General features: G+C 34.3%; 1 protein-coding gene across 2 annotated transcripts in view; it reads left to right on the top strand.

Annotated features, from left to right (window-relative positions):
- The window catches only part of LOC129756044 (uncharacterized), a 53,689-nt gene that overhangs the window by 11,264 nt on the left and 25,007 nt on the right, over positions 1 to 17,418 (top strand). The window contains exon 2 of one of the 2 annotated variants that reach the window (XM_055752798.1): positions 14,624 to 14,702. The exons of the other annotated variant lie outside the window; for it this stretch is intronic. The gene's annotated coding sequence lies outside the window, so the exon portion shown is untranslated. Of the gene's footprint in view, positions 1 to 14,623; positions 14,703 to 17,418 lie in introns of those variants that run through there. 2 annotated transcript variants of the gene reach the window in all.

Raw genomic sequence — 17,418 nt, 5'->3', positions numbered from 1 at the left:
AAGAGGGAAGGGGAACGTTTAGGGTCCAATATCGAAAACGATTTTTCGATGGTACACATTCAGAAGAGTTAACGGAATTATAAGTAGGACTAAAATGAAACTGCTATTTCACCATCATGCACCGTTTCCTTATCACATTCGTTCTGAAAAAATTAAAACCTACTGTAAACATTAATGCTGTTTAAATGATAAAAAGTAATTGAAGCACATTATGGAACTCATGTTAAACTAGGGTTCTACATTGTGTAATGTTGAGAACATATAATTCATTTTCAATTAAAAATTCAATGTACTAGTATGAAAAAAAGTATGTCAATAACAAATTTACTAAAAAATGCGAAAATATTTATTTCGAACCCAGAAAATCTTTCCCGGGGATCACAATATAATATTTAAAATCATAGAAACATAGCGCTCGTTGTATTTGAAAAATTATAGATTCAAACTATTACTACAAATACTTCAACTACTCAAAAGTCACAAATTTGTACTAAATGTAACCCTTTGGAAATATATTATCGAACTAAATAATCTGAGAATACATTTGAAAACATACTTAGGCAGAAACTGCGGTGAACCCATGGTGGATAACCAACATACAGCATACATATGTACATATGTGACCCTTTAGAAATACAATTTTTCAACTTTTATGCAGGATTTCTAACGAGGTTTCCTAATTAATGCTATTTTTTACAATTTATGATACGAATGGTTGATGATCTAGTCAAAAGGATTTTTACTGTTTTTTCCCATATTTCTACAGTTGGTAGTTATTTTGTTCAGTTAGAGGATAATGGATCTGCATTATTTTTAAAAATGTCTCGATAACATGATAATATAAAATTAAAATAATAATACTTTTATCGGAAAACATATACACTGTTTAAACGATGAAACTATCTAAAACACACTTTGTAGCCCATATATGTACGTAACTGAAGGTGCTACCGTTGCATGGTGTTGCAAATTTGCAACAATTAATAAAAAGCCATTATATCAGACAAAAATTTAAAAAAATCTTCAAATTGTATTCAATTGTGCATTACTGAAAATGCAAAAATATTTTTTCCAGTCAATTTTTTTTCCTCGGTGCGAATTGGACTAGGTCAAAATTCTGAAAAATAAGCCTTTTTTTAACATTTCATATTTTTCAGATTGAATTTGGTCTAGTTTGTACATATATACTCGGAAAGTAATTTTTTTTAATTGAACCGTATCTTGAAGTTAGAAATATGATTGCCATGAAGAAAAAATTTGACTATTTGAACTTCTGCATTATTTACAACAGCTTTAATTAATTGTTGCAAATTTGTCACTTTATGAAACGAAGGGTTAATTTTATTGTCGACAAAAAAGAGATACAACTTATACACAATTTTTGATTCAAAAATTTTGAATATCAATTCGACTACCTCAAAAAACGCAGCAACATGACATGAAAAAAGAAAAATGTCGATTTTATCACTCAGCCTGAAAAAAAAGAAGATTGGAACAGTTTTCAAGATCTGAAAATATTGCAGTTATGTAAAAAGATAGATGAAAAAGTATTTTGCCGAAAATGTGTGTAAAGTAATTTTTTTTTTTTACTCTTGAGTCACGATGAGTTTTTGGAATTATGCTCGGAATAAATGAACTTTCACTCCTTCAACATGTTACTACCGGGTACCAATCATGTTTTAAACTGCATTAACAAATCTGCTGGTGCACGTGGTGGTGGTGAAATTCACCAACCCTTGCTCAAACCACCTCCCCGCGTCCTGACAAAACTACGACGTTAAGAATGAACAGCGCAACTCAGTGAGGTTACCCGGTAAACTTGAATCGGCAGAGAGGTAACTCAAATCGCCAGAGAAATCGATACGATCTCTCTGGCGATTTTGCATCATTATATCGGTAGAGAGGAACTCACCATATGCGTGTCTCGGGCGTGAGTACTACTAAATCTGAGTAGAAATGGTTAGGCCGCCCCAAGAGAGCGCAATCCGAATTGTGCTCGTGCGTTCCTATCGTGGTGTGTGTGTGTTCGGCTCAGATCTGTCGACGCATGCCGAATAATTTCCGTTACAGTGGTGTTGATTTGATAAAGGGCATACAAAACGCAATTTCCCAGATTAACGCTTTATTGCATTAATCCTTTCAGAAACCGTTACCCGCATTTTTTTTTCGTTTGTATGCCTCACATTTTTCCCACAGCGTACAAAACAATTAAATTTATATTTATTGATCTAATCCGTTGTTTTCAGAAAACTTTGGACAACAGTGTTTAGTTTAGTTTTTTTATACTATATTCCTTTTTCCAAATTTTAAAATTTGAAATTCAAATTTCTTTTTCAAAATCTTCTTGTATTTTTAATACCCGACTGAGAATTGTTTAATAGCAAATAGATATAATCAGAACAATACAATCAAGCTTCAAAAAAGGGAATTTTGATTCATACTTTCTACATATCAAACTTTTGACTTAAATACAGAATTTTAATTCAAATTCAGAATCCAGATTCTTGTTCGGAGTTATCGACTGTGATTCTTATTTGATGTTTTGGTTATTGGATGGCCAACTCAGTCTTAAAGACCATTCAACAACCAAAACATTGTATCCAGATTCAGAATTAAGATACAGAATTAAGATTTAGAATTTAGATTTAGAATTCAGATTCAGAGTTCAGATTCAGCTTTCAAATTTAAATTTTAGATAAAGGTTTCCGTGTCAGATTTCAAATTTAGAATTCAGATTCCGATTTCAGATTTATTTTCCAAAATTTTGTTCAGATTTATATTTAAAATTTCAGATTTCAGATTCAGATTTCGAATCCAGATTTCAGATTCAAATTTCAAATCCAGAAGTCAGATTCTCATATTCAGTTTTCAGATTTAGATTTAAGATTCAGCATTATCAGATTTTAGATTCAGATTTCAGATACAGATTTCAGTGTCTGATTACAGATTCAGATTCGGCATTATTGAGATTTCAGATTCAGGTATCAAATTCAGATTTCAGATTTAAAAATCAGATTTAGCTTCAGATTTCAGGTTCAACTTAATTCAGATGTTTGATTCAGATTTCGGATTTAGAATTCAAATTCAATTCAGATTCAGATTTTAGAATTCCGATTCAGATTCAGAATTAAATTCAGGTTTCAGATTCATTGTTCAGATTTAGAGTTTATTTTGAAGCAAAAATCGTATCCAGAGTTAAGATTCAGAATTCATATACTTATCCAGATTGGTTATTTGTATTTTTACCAGAACATACGAAGATTTATATTTTGGAATATTCTAGGATTTTTCAAATGGCATTCTTTGTGTGTTTTTTATTGAAATTTTTTGGGTTGGGGCTTATCTTATTCAAATAAATTTGAATCTGGTTCTACATTGATTGTTTTTGTTGTTGTATTATTAACTAGATCTGAATGGAAAACAAATAGTTCAAAGCCCTGGTTAAGTGATATTTGAAAAATAGAAAATTTTCTTCTGAAAACGTATTCCGTTTAAATTATTTATTCATACACTAGCTGACCCGTTGTGCTTTGCTACACCTTCCGGAAATAAATGTAATTTGTAAAAATTTATTGAAATTTAGATTTTAGAGAGCATTGTTTTAAATCAAACCTCATCATACTTCAGAACCAACAACTTTGAAATGAGAGCTGCAGCTGTAGTTCTGAAAAGCAATTCAAAGATGGTATATATTATTTACTGATCTCTAAACTCTTTTTTCAAGATCTGAAATTTGTACTCTGTACCCAAAAAAACCTTTTTAAATATAGTCCCTTCTTTGACTCTTTATCTTAAATTTACATGGGAGCTCTCCCATCTTTTTCAATTTTGTCCCCCACTGCTTGAAGAAGGTAGGCAAATTAACCGGCTCGATACCCAAACAGCACTTATCATGGTAATGAAAAATATATTAAATTAGTTATGTATTAAATACAGTGCAAATTTCTTTTTTTTTTTAAATAAATTTACTACGGTAAACATATAAATATTTAAAAAAATATCAGTTGCATCACTAAATAAGTTCTCAGCGTTTTTTTTTATTTTCTCTTTGAAAGTCAAATATTCAAAAATGTAGGCAAAAACAAATTTCTAAGTTTACATTTGTCCCATATATTGGGGCAAGTGTCAATGCAAAGCTTATTTAGAGATGCGTCAGAGTAATGGCTTTAAAATGGATTTAATACGAATTCCTGTTTTTTGTTCTATCAAGTTTCTCTGATATATCTGCAGTATTCCTGCAATATAAATTTATGTTTGTTACTCCACTTTTAACGAATGCTGTTTAAAGAATACCCTTTCTGGTCTTTCCAACATATTGAATCATTTTGAAGATGAATTTCTTAAAAGTTCGACGTTTGCCCTTGCCAGAAGTTGACAGAAGTGAATATTGTTTTTAACACTTTAAGGGTAAACTAAAAATTTCTATTAAAAATTTTGCGTCCAGTTGAATATCAGTTCTAAAGTCTGGCTTTTCAAAAACGAAGCGGATCAAAAGTCTCTTTTATGCAGCCATGTAACACAAAAACACTTTTCATGTTAAGTACGTACTTGAATTGGTATGTAAGCAAAAAGTACGATGGTTTTTTCAGAATTATTTAAAATAAAAAGCTCCCATTTTCATTTCTAAATTCGTTTCAGTTGTGTATTTAAGCCGAAGTAACAATTTCTAGAAGAAAACATAATTTTTAATTTTTTTTAACAGAAAAAGTTGAACGTTTGAACATGTTCTAATGTTACTTGAATGAAAAGTCGAATGCTACCTACATCAACACGAACTAAATATGGAAGTATTTTTGCAAATCTCTCAATTGGTTTTAATTCGATTGATAAAATACCAATCCGAGTCACATATAGGCGTCATTTATTACCACGTGCTGTGTACAAATCAAATAAGCAAGAAAAAAACCCATCTAGGTTGCATATCGCCCCACGTGTTTGAGAAACAGGCGCCTTATTGTTAAATTTTCCAGCAATCAATAAACAGTGTGCTTGTGTGCTTTGGTTACTATCCTCTTGCGTCGACGTTTGCTCGCCCATGGAGACGAAAAACAAACCCCTGGTTGAGAAATACGCGCCAAAATATTCCTACTGATCAGTATGCTATGCCTGGGTTACTTTCCTTTTGCGACGCCTCGACCATAGAGACGAAAAACAAACCGCCCAAAGGAAAAAAAAAAATCTCAAGAAAATGGATGTCATGACTTTAATTTGTTTCGAAAAACTACAAATTTTGTATGGAAGCCTCTCCTTCCTTAAGTCGGATAGAGTTTTGACTATTACAGAAACCATCCCCGGCCTCAAAAACCCTCAGATGCCAGTTTTGACGATGATCGGTTCAGTAGTTTCCGAGTCTATAGGGAACAGACAGACAGACAAACATTCATTTTTATATATATAGATAAATACATATGTACATCCATAGCAAAAATATCATTTTTTAATAACAGATTTTAATTTTTCGTATGGTTTTTTTGTTTTTCGGTATACTGCATCGTAAAAGTTTCTAGAGGCTTTAGAAAAAATTGTAACACTTCACAAATATTTTATTTAAATCAGAATATTTCTTAGGAGGACACCCTGAAATATCGCAAGAATCCGAACAAATATTTTGACGTGTGATTTCTTTGAAGCTCTTGGATATTCTCACCAGTAAAAAATTTTTGAAATGATATTCGTTTTTATAAAATATAATATGTCACTTACCGAACGTTACACCTTATTGGCGATGTCTTACATTTTCTCACTACACTACACTTCACATAACACTAAACTTTCTCAACACCTTAAAATCCTTCGTTTAAAAATTTACCGCCCGTTATCACCCGACCGCACCACACGAGGGTACGTCAGGAACTGACAATCAGTGATGCCACATTTCTATCGGTATTTTGAAACCCAAAAAAATCTTTTATCGGTATGTAAATCCTAAAAATCGGTATGAAAATCGGTATTTGAATGAATGTTCATTTTTAGTTCAAAACTAGATGACTTAATGTGTTTTAGCATATATTATTGCATTTTCTCCGTAACTTGGTTCTAGGTAACACTAGTTTACACAAAATGACGGTTGTGAAATTTTAACAGAACTTTATGTTCGTTATGACTTATACATTTTTTTTAAATTTTAAAACTATCTGCTTTTGCTTACAAAAGCAAAAATCACAATTGAAAATTCAGCAGAAAATCCGAAACAAGTGTTGCTTTCCAGTAGTCATAACTGAATGGAAATTTATTTTAAAAGTTATCGTTTGATAAGAAAAATAGGGGCATGGCAAGCACCTTCAGGTTACTCGTTGGTTATGCATATAAATTAAGTAAAAACTTGAAACTTTGATGTTTGGCTAAAGTGGGATGTAAATTTGATAAATTCGATAAGGCAAGAATAGAACCGTAAACCTAAAGGAAATTTTAGTTACGTAAACACTTACAAATCCAATGGCTTTTTGACGTTCGAGGTAAATATGGGCTCAAATTGATGTTCTTCGTTTTATTGATGGATTTTTGCCAATCTCTCTAATTCAGCTTTTAAAGCTTAGTTCTTTTAGAAATGGGACAGTTACGAATGCCTGTATCTCAAAAACCATTCGTTGGAACCAAATACTTTCTATGAAGAAAAAGAAGGTAATGTTATGATCTTTCATGAAAAAATTTGAAAAAAAATATTTACCGTTTTTTGTTAAAGAAATTTCTACTTTATTCTTGGTATCTCCCATTGGCCGACGCACACTTTTTTCAGTCGTGGTATTGATCAGTTTCTCCAACTTATACTTCGTAAAATCTATATTTAAGGTGGCTTCACCCTCCTTCTTCAATTTCTGATACTTTTTGGTCCAATACTTCTCTGGAAACTGGAAACTGGAAGCATTTTAGTGGATTCAGTTGTTTCGAAATGAACAAATTTGATTATTTTTTACCACATTTTTGAACGTTTTTTTTTCGGTATCGGTTTTACAGCTTAAGAACTTTGGAACTATCAAAAAATGGTTGTTTGAGGTTGGATTTCAATGAGTCATTACTACGCAACACTTTCAGTTTATCGGAGAAAATTGTTTTGGACATTTCAGCGATCTACCCTTAGTTTTTCGTTTATTGAAAATTAAAAATGCTGGTATGAGACTTGACTTCCTTGATGATCCTTAACCGTTGTTGCCGATCATGTGCTTCACTTCAATGCTTGATTTGAACTTTGTGGACATTATTGACAGTGTTTGCATACTTATCCACCACAAAAACTCAGTAATTCTTTGAATAATCAACGGTTTTGTCAGCTATCAATTTGATGATGACGTATTTTCAAGGAAACTGTGCAAAATTATTTTTTTCTTTTTCTCTTGCATCGTACATATCTCAAAAACGCGTAAATTTTAAATTTTGAAAAAAATAGGTCGAATAGTACTTTTTACAGGCAACAAAATGCTGTCAAAATTTTTAATATCCAATAACTAGTTAACGAGCTATTAGCAAATGAAAGTGTCCCATTTCTAAAAGAACTAAGCTTTAGTATAAGATATGAGTCCTAGCGATTAGAGAAAGAAATGATTGCAGAAAGTTAAGAGAGTTGTTGCTTCATTTTTTTTATAGCCAATAAAAAATAAATTTTATTTTATGAAAAATTACGCATTAGTCATATGAAAATCGAAAAATTTCATGTGCAAATAAATGAGAGATGTGCTCTAAAAGAAGGTGTTCTTTCGAAAAAGATTAAAAAACACATAGTTTTACAATAACTGAAACCTATTTTTCCTCGCGTGGTCTTTAATTCTGCGATCTCTGCAGTTTAGGTACTTATGATATAATTTATTTGGCTAACAAGATGCAGAAGGATTGAAGATTATACCGATGATATTACATACCGTGTATCTGATTGCGCTTCAAATCTCGACATACCCCATCAGGCGACGAGTTGAACAAGGATTATGATTATATTCAAACGGTGTATGTATTTCCTTGAAAAATTGAGATTGACCTTAAGGAACTTATATTGGCAGTCGCAGAAAGAAGGTCAAATATCAGCCTTGAGCTTAGCCCATTGGCTTTGAGGTTGTGTACCATAATAGTGCATCATTTGACAGAATAAAGGAACAAAACAGCGCGAACAACTGAACGAATTATTAGAGTGAGCAGTGGAGATCTTTGCAGAATACTTCAAAAGTTGTACAGATCAAAGTTACGCCACGCCAGCTACCGAACTTTGTCTTCTTTCTGCGGGACCTTCTCGAGGATAGCTTGAATGAAGTGGAAATGTTGAAGTGGAATGAGTTTTGAGTTAAAATCTTAAAAATCGGTATGAAATCGGTATTTTTTGCCAAAAATCGGTAATCGGTATATACCGATTCTTGGTCAAAACTTCGCTCAAAAATCGGTATAAATACCGGAAAATCGGTATGTGTGGCATCGCTGCTGACAATGCTTTGCTTGGACACAGTTTATTCGAAACGAGTAACCCGGTGAGGTAAGAATATGAATAATATCAAACGAGCAGCCGTCGCCCGTCGGCCCAGTTAAGTTCTTCAGAAAAATGCTCCCAAGGGGCTGTTCACTAATAACGTAAGCACATAGGGGGGGTGGAGGGATTTTACATTTGCCTACGATCCCTTGCTAGGGGGGTAGGGGGGGTTTCCAAAAATCTTACGTAAGAAATATTACATTAAAAATTCATCACAACCCAACCATATGAAATCATATCACTCAGGTTTTTTTAGTCACTACCTATTTGTTTGATAATTTTTGTGTTATATATTTATCTTTTAATGTCTTTGAATTAAAAAAAATGCAGGTTCTATAAAATTTATAGAGAACCAATTCAAACCAACATGCCATCAAAAACACAAAATCACACTATTAAAAAGATCGTCGCTTTTCGTTTTCCATCAATCTTTTTAATTGAGAAATTTATAGAAACAACAAGGAAAATGGCGCGTTCTGACACCACGATTTGAATCCATCATATTTCGAAAATGATTTCATCCAGAAAAAATCTTTAAAAATCAATATCAGGTGCTTTAAATAATGAATTTATAGACAGTTTTTTCAGTGAAAGACACTACCAACTCTGAATTTTACAAAAAAAACTCCGAAAAATTCTAAAACTTTATAGCTTACCGCAGAATGAGTCTGGGCTTTTAGGTTAGTTGACAACGTGATTGTCGTTAAACAGTTTTGCCCCAATTCTAGTTTTAGTATAGAATAATATTTTTTTTAAGATTTTTATGATTTTCAGGTAAAAAACATGACAATTTTTTATGGTAGCTTTTGCTAACCTGATCTCTTTTTTTGAAATCGGAAATTAGATTTTATATTGTTTATTCGATTGTGAAAATTTATTGAAAATTAATGTTACCCCGAATATGTCTTGAATAATGTTTTCTTTAATGACATTTCATCTGTTGTTTTGTATAGATTGTGCTTTTCAAATACAACTTTTTAATTTTACTTAAAAAGTGTTTTGCGTTGAAGCATGTATATCACATTTTTAATATTTTCAAGCTTTTTTTTAAAAAAACGTGTCAATTTCTCAAAGAATAAAAAACGTAAGATCTTACTAGGGGGGGAGGGGGGTTTTGAAAAATCTTACTTTGTCTTACCAGGGGGGGAGGGAGGGTTGAAAATTTCCAAAATCGTGCTTACGTAATTAGTGAACGGCCCCCAAGTCAAATAAGAATAAATATCGGCTCCGGCCTGCGCGAGTGTCGCCGAAATATAACGTTTTTTCTTAAGTCGGGATTAGGGTGGTCAAACCGGTTTTACCGAAACCGGTAAAACCGTCCATTTTCTCAATACCGGAATACCGACTTTTAGGACGGTAAAAAACCGGTATTTCCGGTAAATTTTTCTTCATTATTTGGCACTGTTCACAATTAAATTTTTTTTTTACCAAATATTTATGAGTACAAATACTCAAATTTTTTTCAATCAGCTTCACAATCCAAGCTCTATAAACCTTACTGCAAGGTTTATGTGAGATTTGATTATTGCTAAAATTTGTTGATGGAATTTTTGCATTAAAGCTTTTTTCATGAAACGTTACACATTTCAGTTCAGCTATTGAACTAACGATCCACAACATTTAAAGACTGAACAAGTGTACAATGCGCAATGACTGAAAAAAAAGACACAGCTACAAATAATTTAAGATTGCTTCACAATAATCACTGAACTTTTCATTGATAAGCTGGAATTTGGTAAAATTTGCAAAATGTTGCAAAAATCTATAAACAGGCCAAGTTTATTTAAATCGTTCTAGGCGGTGCCGGACTTTCAAAAACTTGAAATTTAAAACCAAAAATATTAAAAACTTATTATAACTTTTCAGCAGAGTCAGCATTTAAACACATGATAGACTGTTTGTATGATTTTTTTTTATCAATATTTTCAAGATAATTGAAGGAACTCTGTTGTTTTTGTTTTTAACACTGTTGAAGCATTTTCTTTTTCCAAACAAAGCAGTTAAAGTTTTTATAAATTGGCATTAGTATAATAGCAACAAAGAGCGTATGGATTAGATCTAAACAATTATATTTTGGCTGAATTTTGACTGGTCTTTAATAGATTTTTAGTTCTATTTGTTCGTTTTATTTTTGGGAAGGCAAACTCAATGCGATCACGACCTAGGTTGCGGGGAAAACATCCGTATTTTAGATAACAATAATCTGTAATTCTGTGAGTCAACCAAAAACTTTGTGACAGTGTTTTGAGTATTGTTTATTAATGTGAAGTTATTGTTTAAACGAAAAATCTTTTTGTATATCCAATTTCATATCATTTTTATGAAAAACTATTTAAACTTTTACTAAATCTGTAAAATCTGTTCTTAAATATGAATACTGTTTTACAGAGTATAAGACAAAAATTTGTTGAAAATAATATGAAACTTCTAGAATTTCCGCAACCTCACAGCGAAATTATAATAATATAATGAAGATGATAAATATTATGATTATCATGAGGACGATGGTAGATTTATGACAAAGGGATACTTTAAAGGTACAATACCATTGGAAATGTTGCTAAATCTATTGTGTTATAAATTCTGAGCATTTTATGCCATTAGGGGAAGAGGGGGCATAATGCCCACGTTAAGAAGAAAGCCTTGTTTTAGAATACATTTGAAAAGATTTACTTCAATTTTCGATTGTATTTGGAAGTTTGGTTTATTTTTGGTCTAAACCTGATAGTTAGAATAACTGGAAGGTCAAAAAAGGCCACAAGTTTAATGAAGTTTGAAGAGTAGGTAGGAAATTGGATTTCAGATTCAGTAGGGGCATAATGCGCATATGTGTGTACCCAATCGCGCCGTTTAACGTTGAATAAGTGTTTATTGATCGAAGTGCCTCCGAAAGTGTTTGCCAGGTAAAAACACTTCTATTCTACTTCACAGATGGAAAAATGTATTGCTACGCGCAGTGCTGCCAGATATACTGAAATTCTTGTGAATAGTTAATTAAATCTATATTAAATTTAGGAATTTTTAATATATTCGTTTATTTTCAAGTTATGTTTTCCAATACAACTTATATATATCTTTAAAATTGTTGTGATGGAACTGCATATTAATTTAAACAAATATGAAACATGCTTAAAGATAAACGGACATGGCGCGTTTTGCCCCACCTAGACATGTTTTTTAAAAATCGTTCAAAATAACATAAAAAATAATTGAATAAGGAAATTTTTCGTTTTGTGATGCTTTTCAAGACCAATGTTCATCATTGTAACAGATGTCAGGTAAATTTTTTTGGCGATAGATGCCATAATTCCTTACGAAAGTCAAGGCACAAATTGCAAGGAATATAGCTTGAAAAGTATTTTTGGATTTTTGCAGGGATTCATCGCATATTTGATGCTAATTTTTTGTACAAAAGGTTTCTACTGTTAATTAGAAGGGAATAGCGTACCGAATTCTAAAAATAAGGGTATATCTAGCTAGATATCGCAATGGGGCGTTTTGCCCACACTGGGCATTATACCCCCAGTTCCCCTACTACTGCAATTACTCTAAACCTTTTCATGAATTCGTTATACTTTGAAAAAATACCGGTTTTACCGGTTTTTTCGGTTTTAAAAATTACAAATACCGAAATACCGAATTTGAAAAAAACCGGTAAATCCGACCACCCTAGTCGGGATACTCAGTACTCAATTTTTTGAATTCTCTGTCGATTTTTGAGAGGACGCGCTTACTGGGTAATAGAGGAAAGAGAGTGAATGATTGGAACTGGCTCACCCGGTTTCTGCTTCTGCAAAAGAGACGCCGCTCGCCTACTATGATCCGCGCCTCTTGTTCGTACATGTTTTGCGTACCTACCTTATTTCGATGTAGGTAAATAAACGCCGAATATGGCACCTCTCAAAACAATTTTTCTCAATAAACACTATCACCATTTAATCAACCGGCTTTAGCAGATAGTCTCTTGTTTAGATGAAACTATCGGTTATGTGTAGGTAAACTATTTTTCGTTCGCAAATCACTGCACATCCCAATACACTCAAGTATGTACCGCTAAAGAAGGTGGCAAACGATTGCCTTTGGTTTCCCCCTGTGTCCGGATATAATCACTTCCACACACATTTCCACACACCAGCATGTTATTAAACTAAACACCAATTAATTGTTTAAACAAACGCGAATGAACGGTATTTCAAACAAGTTAATTGTTTATTAATTTTGACTATCATTCAACGACACGTCTGGAGAGAAGATGAAAACGAACTGCTCCCTTTGAGCGCACGATAGGGACCTCCAGCGATTTTAATTCCAAAAGATCACGACAAAAGATGATATGAATAAGAAACAAGCAATTGCTTTGTTAAACTTAGGCAAAAATGAATAATGGCATTATTTTAAAGCATTTGCATAGTAAGGTATTCAAAACTAAAGAAAACATTTCTCGCGTGAGCTTTCATTAGTGCGTTTATAACGTCGTATTCGTCGTTCGACAGAAAGATAATAATACTCCAAAAACACCCCTACCTACCTACCTACCTAAGGGTCCGGCGCCGATTGACCGGCGCATAGGGCTGAGATAAAAGATCTCCACTGCTTGCGATCCGGAGCCAGCGTCTTTACTTGCTGCCAGCCAAGGTTCTCGTCAACTGTGCGGATTTCAGCGGCTAGACTTCGCCGCCACGAGCTTTTGGGCCTGCCTTTTCTTCGATGCCCATCTGGATTCCAGTCAAGCGCCTCCCTGCAAATCTCGTTTTCATCTCTTCGCAGCGTGTGTCCAATCCATCTCCACTTACGTTCCCGAATCTCGATTTATAGCGCCTTTTGATGACACCGGCGATGAAGTTCAACGTTTGAGATCCAGTTGCCAGGCCACCAAGCGCGGATGATGCTCCGCAGGCAGCGATTCACAAAAACTTGCAGTTATCGCGTCGTCACCGCATATGTGCACCAAGTCTCACACCCGTACAGCAATACGGATTTGACGTTTGAGTTGAAGATTCGGATCTTAGTTCGTAGAGAGATCTGGCGTGATCGTCAGATGTTTCGGAGACTCGCAAACGCAAATCGGGCTTTTCTGATCCGGGTTTCGATGTCCTTCTTGGTACCACCATCAGGCGTAATCTGGCCAAGATTTTCAGAAGATACTGGAAGCACTCCACTGTCTCAACCTGTTGTCCAGCTACCACGAAATTGGAACGATTTTCTGTGTTGATTTCCATCGACTTGGTCTTTCTGATATTGATTTTGAGACCTGCTGCCTTGAAGCTTTCGGTGAGGTCGTCGAGTTTGCTCTGCATATTTGTTTGTTTATTCGAATAGGTGGACATAGGTGTCTTAATGATCTACTTTATATTATTAGCACATTACATGATGCTTTTCTTAATTTCTTAATTGGTCACTTGAATAAGATTTAATACGGCGTTTGAAAGTTGCAGTAGAAACATTGAAATCGAAGACATTATAATATCGTAAAAAGCACATTTTTGCGGAACGAAGAGGGTCGTTGCTGCCATAGCTCATGTTTCTGGGTTCCAGAGAGAGCCAGTTTCTATTACGCAAGGTTCTTTCTGGAGCATAAATATTACAGCGAGAAAGTAGCCAGGAGCAGTCAATTTCGTTACGAAGTATCTTAGCCACAAACAGCGATTGACCGATGGAACGACGATCCGACCGCGTATGAAGTCCAAGCAGGGCTCAACGATGAGTGTATGGCGGTAAATTTAAAGGATTCTCCCAAGGTAGCTCACGAAGAGCGTAACGCACGAACCTACGTTGGATGGCTTCAAAACCCGCTTTCCATGAAGCTTCAAAAGGCCACCATACTAGGTTCGCAGATTCCAAAATCGATCGCACCAGGCAGCAATACAGAGCTCGCAAGCACACTGGATCAGGGAATTCTTTGCTCAAACTTATAATAAATCCCAGCATTCGGTTTGCCTTTTCGAGTACCACAGAGTAATGACGCTTAAAAGTCATATGACTGTCCAACAAAACGCCAAGATCCTTTATCTCCTCAACACGTTGCAACTGCTCGCCTAGAATATCGTAATTATTCATGAACAGATTTTTCCTACGCCCAAACGTGATAATACAGCACTTTGCAACGCTTAAAACATGTAAATTATTACGGCACCAATTCACGACTGCTTGACTTTTTATGACTAAAAATATTTTCAGGTCGTCCGCGTACAGGAGAACTCCACATCGAATCAGCACCAAGTTGATGTCGTTACAAAAGAGCGTAAACAATAAAGGACCCAGATTGCTGCCTTGGGGTACTCCAGACTTCGGAATAAAATCCGAAGATTCAGCAGAACCTATTTTTACAGCCAATCGCCGATCCGTTAGGTATCTTCTGATCCACGCACACAATCGTTCGGAAAATCTCAATCTAACCAATTTTTTCCGTAGAATGTCATGGTTTACAGAATCGAATGCCGCTGAAATATCGGTATAAATCGCGTCAATTTGCTTGCCGCCATCCATGTTTGATATGCATAAGGATGTAAAAACCATCAGGTTTGAAGTTACCGAACGTTTAGGAAAAAATCCATGCTGGTTCTCAGAAATCCAGTTCCGGCAGGCCGAAAACATGACATCGTTGACTATCCTCTCAAATACCTTCGAGCAGGCAGCTAGCGATGTGACACCTCGGTAGTTAACAACATCTTGTTTGTCACCTTTTTTGTGCACTGGGCTCATAAACGATTTTTTCCAGATGGTTGGAAAATTTTGCTGCTCTAGAGACTGATTAAAAATGCGCGTAAGAGGTTCCACCACTGAAGTGCGACACTTTTTCAATACACACGCCGGTATTCCATCCTGCCCGGCTGAAGTGGAGATCTTCAATTTAATTATGGCCTCTAAAACCATTTCCTCGCTAACGGTGAAAACATCCAGAACTAACAAATCGACGGGTAATCGTGATAAGGCGGAGTTTAATTGCTCGGCAGTAGGCGATGCGTCTGAATAAACACTGGCGAAGTGCGCCGCAAAAAGATGGCATTTTTCAGAAGGAGACATAGCAATACGGTTGTTTAATTAAAGTATAGCTGGAAGCCCGGACTCTTTCCGTTTGGAGTCCACAAATTTCCAGAACTTTTTTTGGGTTGCGACGAAGCTCACTCTGGGTACAATCCACAAAACGGCGATAGCAAAGTCGATTATATATCCGGTAACGATTAGTAGCAGCGTATCCGGTTGTGTTTGGGCGAGCAAAACAATATCGTCAGCCAGGTCAAGGTCGTTCAGTTGCTCCATTGTTGAAGGATTCCACGGCAATCCTCGGCTCGGCGCACAGTCGATAGATCCAGTCAGAATCTCATCCATTACGATTAGAAAAAGTAGCGGTTATAAGATACATCCTTGTCTCACTCCAGCATGTTACCCGGATTTATTGATATAAAAAAATTAAACTTCTCTTTGAAAAATTTAAGATTTGTGTTCAAAACGATTTTTAACAATTCCCAAAACGATTTTTAACAATTCCCAAAACGAAATTAAATTTTTGTTTCATCCTTCTTTTCCATTTTTACACTGCTTCTGTGATTTAATGAAAACTTTGAATTTAATGTCATTTTCTTTTTTTTTTTTCTTTTGTACATATGTATGTTTAAGAATAAAGCCTAGATTTTGTTCAGATTTTCCATTTTTTTAATTTTTCAATCAATAATCGTTCTAAATAGAGATGTACCGAATATTCGGCGCCGAATACCGCCGAAAAACCGTTAAGCCGAATATTCGGCTCATCGAATAGTTGAACCAAGTATTCGGCCGAATAGGCCGAATACTTATTTTTCAAATTTTATACACTAAAAGCCTAGGCAAACTTTTCAACTGATGTTGGATAATTGATAAAATATCCAAAAGCAATGTTGGAAAAGCTACTAAATCATCAGAAACTTATGATTTCAGTCAAAGATCTAAGGTGTACCCGTGTATATTTCACTTTAGATAGCTTTATACTTTAATTATTGTTCATTAAAGATTTTTTCATATATCCAGGCTTGTCAGTAAATGTATGTGACGCATTCCAGCGTGACGTCACAACGTTTGCAAAAAATTGTATGTAAGTTTTACTGGTCTTATCGCACATTGTTAAAAATTGTACATTATAAGGTCAAAATTTTATTCTCTACAATTTGAAACCAAAAGTATTTGTATAGAATAAATAGTTAACAAAATATAAGCAAAAGGAATCGTGACGTCACAACGCGCCTCTTTTTCCACTTTTCAGTTTTTTTACAACGCCGCATTTTTCTGCTCTTCTATTTGATCAAATTTTATGAAAATTTCAGGAAAGTATCGATTCATTACAACCAACAAATCGCTGTTTCTGATTTTTTCAAATTTTGATTTCAATTTATTTTAGAGCGATTCAGTCTCGTGACGTCACAACGCACCATTTTTTTTAAAGCAGGGTTTTGCAAAGCGTTGTGACGTCACGAAATTTAATGGTAAGCTACATGAAATAAATCAAAGTATAATCTTGAAATGAATGCTTAATTTACTTAAAATGCTTAAAAACTTAATCAATAATGTGATTTGGTGATGAAATCGATCCATTCATTCCCAAAAATTAAAAGGAATTAAATCTCAAAGGCCCATTTAAGCAGATAAGGTTTGCAACACTGCTCATATAAATTTTATTCGAAGTTTTTTTGTGCTATCATGGGAATATTATTTAGGACAAAACTTAAACTAGGAAATATTTATTCGTAAAAGCGTTGAAATGTGTTTCTTAATCTTTTTAATCTTTAATTGCAAAGGAAAGGAAATATAAATGATAATTTCAAGACCTTCAATCTTTTCAAAGATAGTTAATCTACACTAGAGTGCCTAAATCAGCCATCTAATGAAAATCTTGTAAGTTGAATTGTTTAAATAGATCCTAGGCCTAACACAAAGTCCAGTGCCAAATTTGGGGATTGGCCCAAGCAAATAGAGTGCACAATGAGCCTAAAATTTGTATG

The sequence above is a fragment of the Uranotaenia lowii genome, chromosome 3 (assembly GCF_029784155.1).
Source record: "Uranotaenia lowii strain MFRU-FL chromosome 3, ASM2978415v1, whole genome shotgun sequence".
Taxonomy (NCBI): domain Eukaryota; kingdom Metazoa; phylum Arthropoda; class Insecta; order Diptera; family Culicidae; genus Uranotaenia; species Uranotaenia lowii.
Note: the sequence above shows the minus strand (reverse complement) of the source record. Positions and strands in the feature narration are given on the sequence as shown.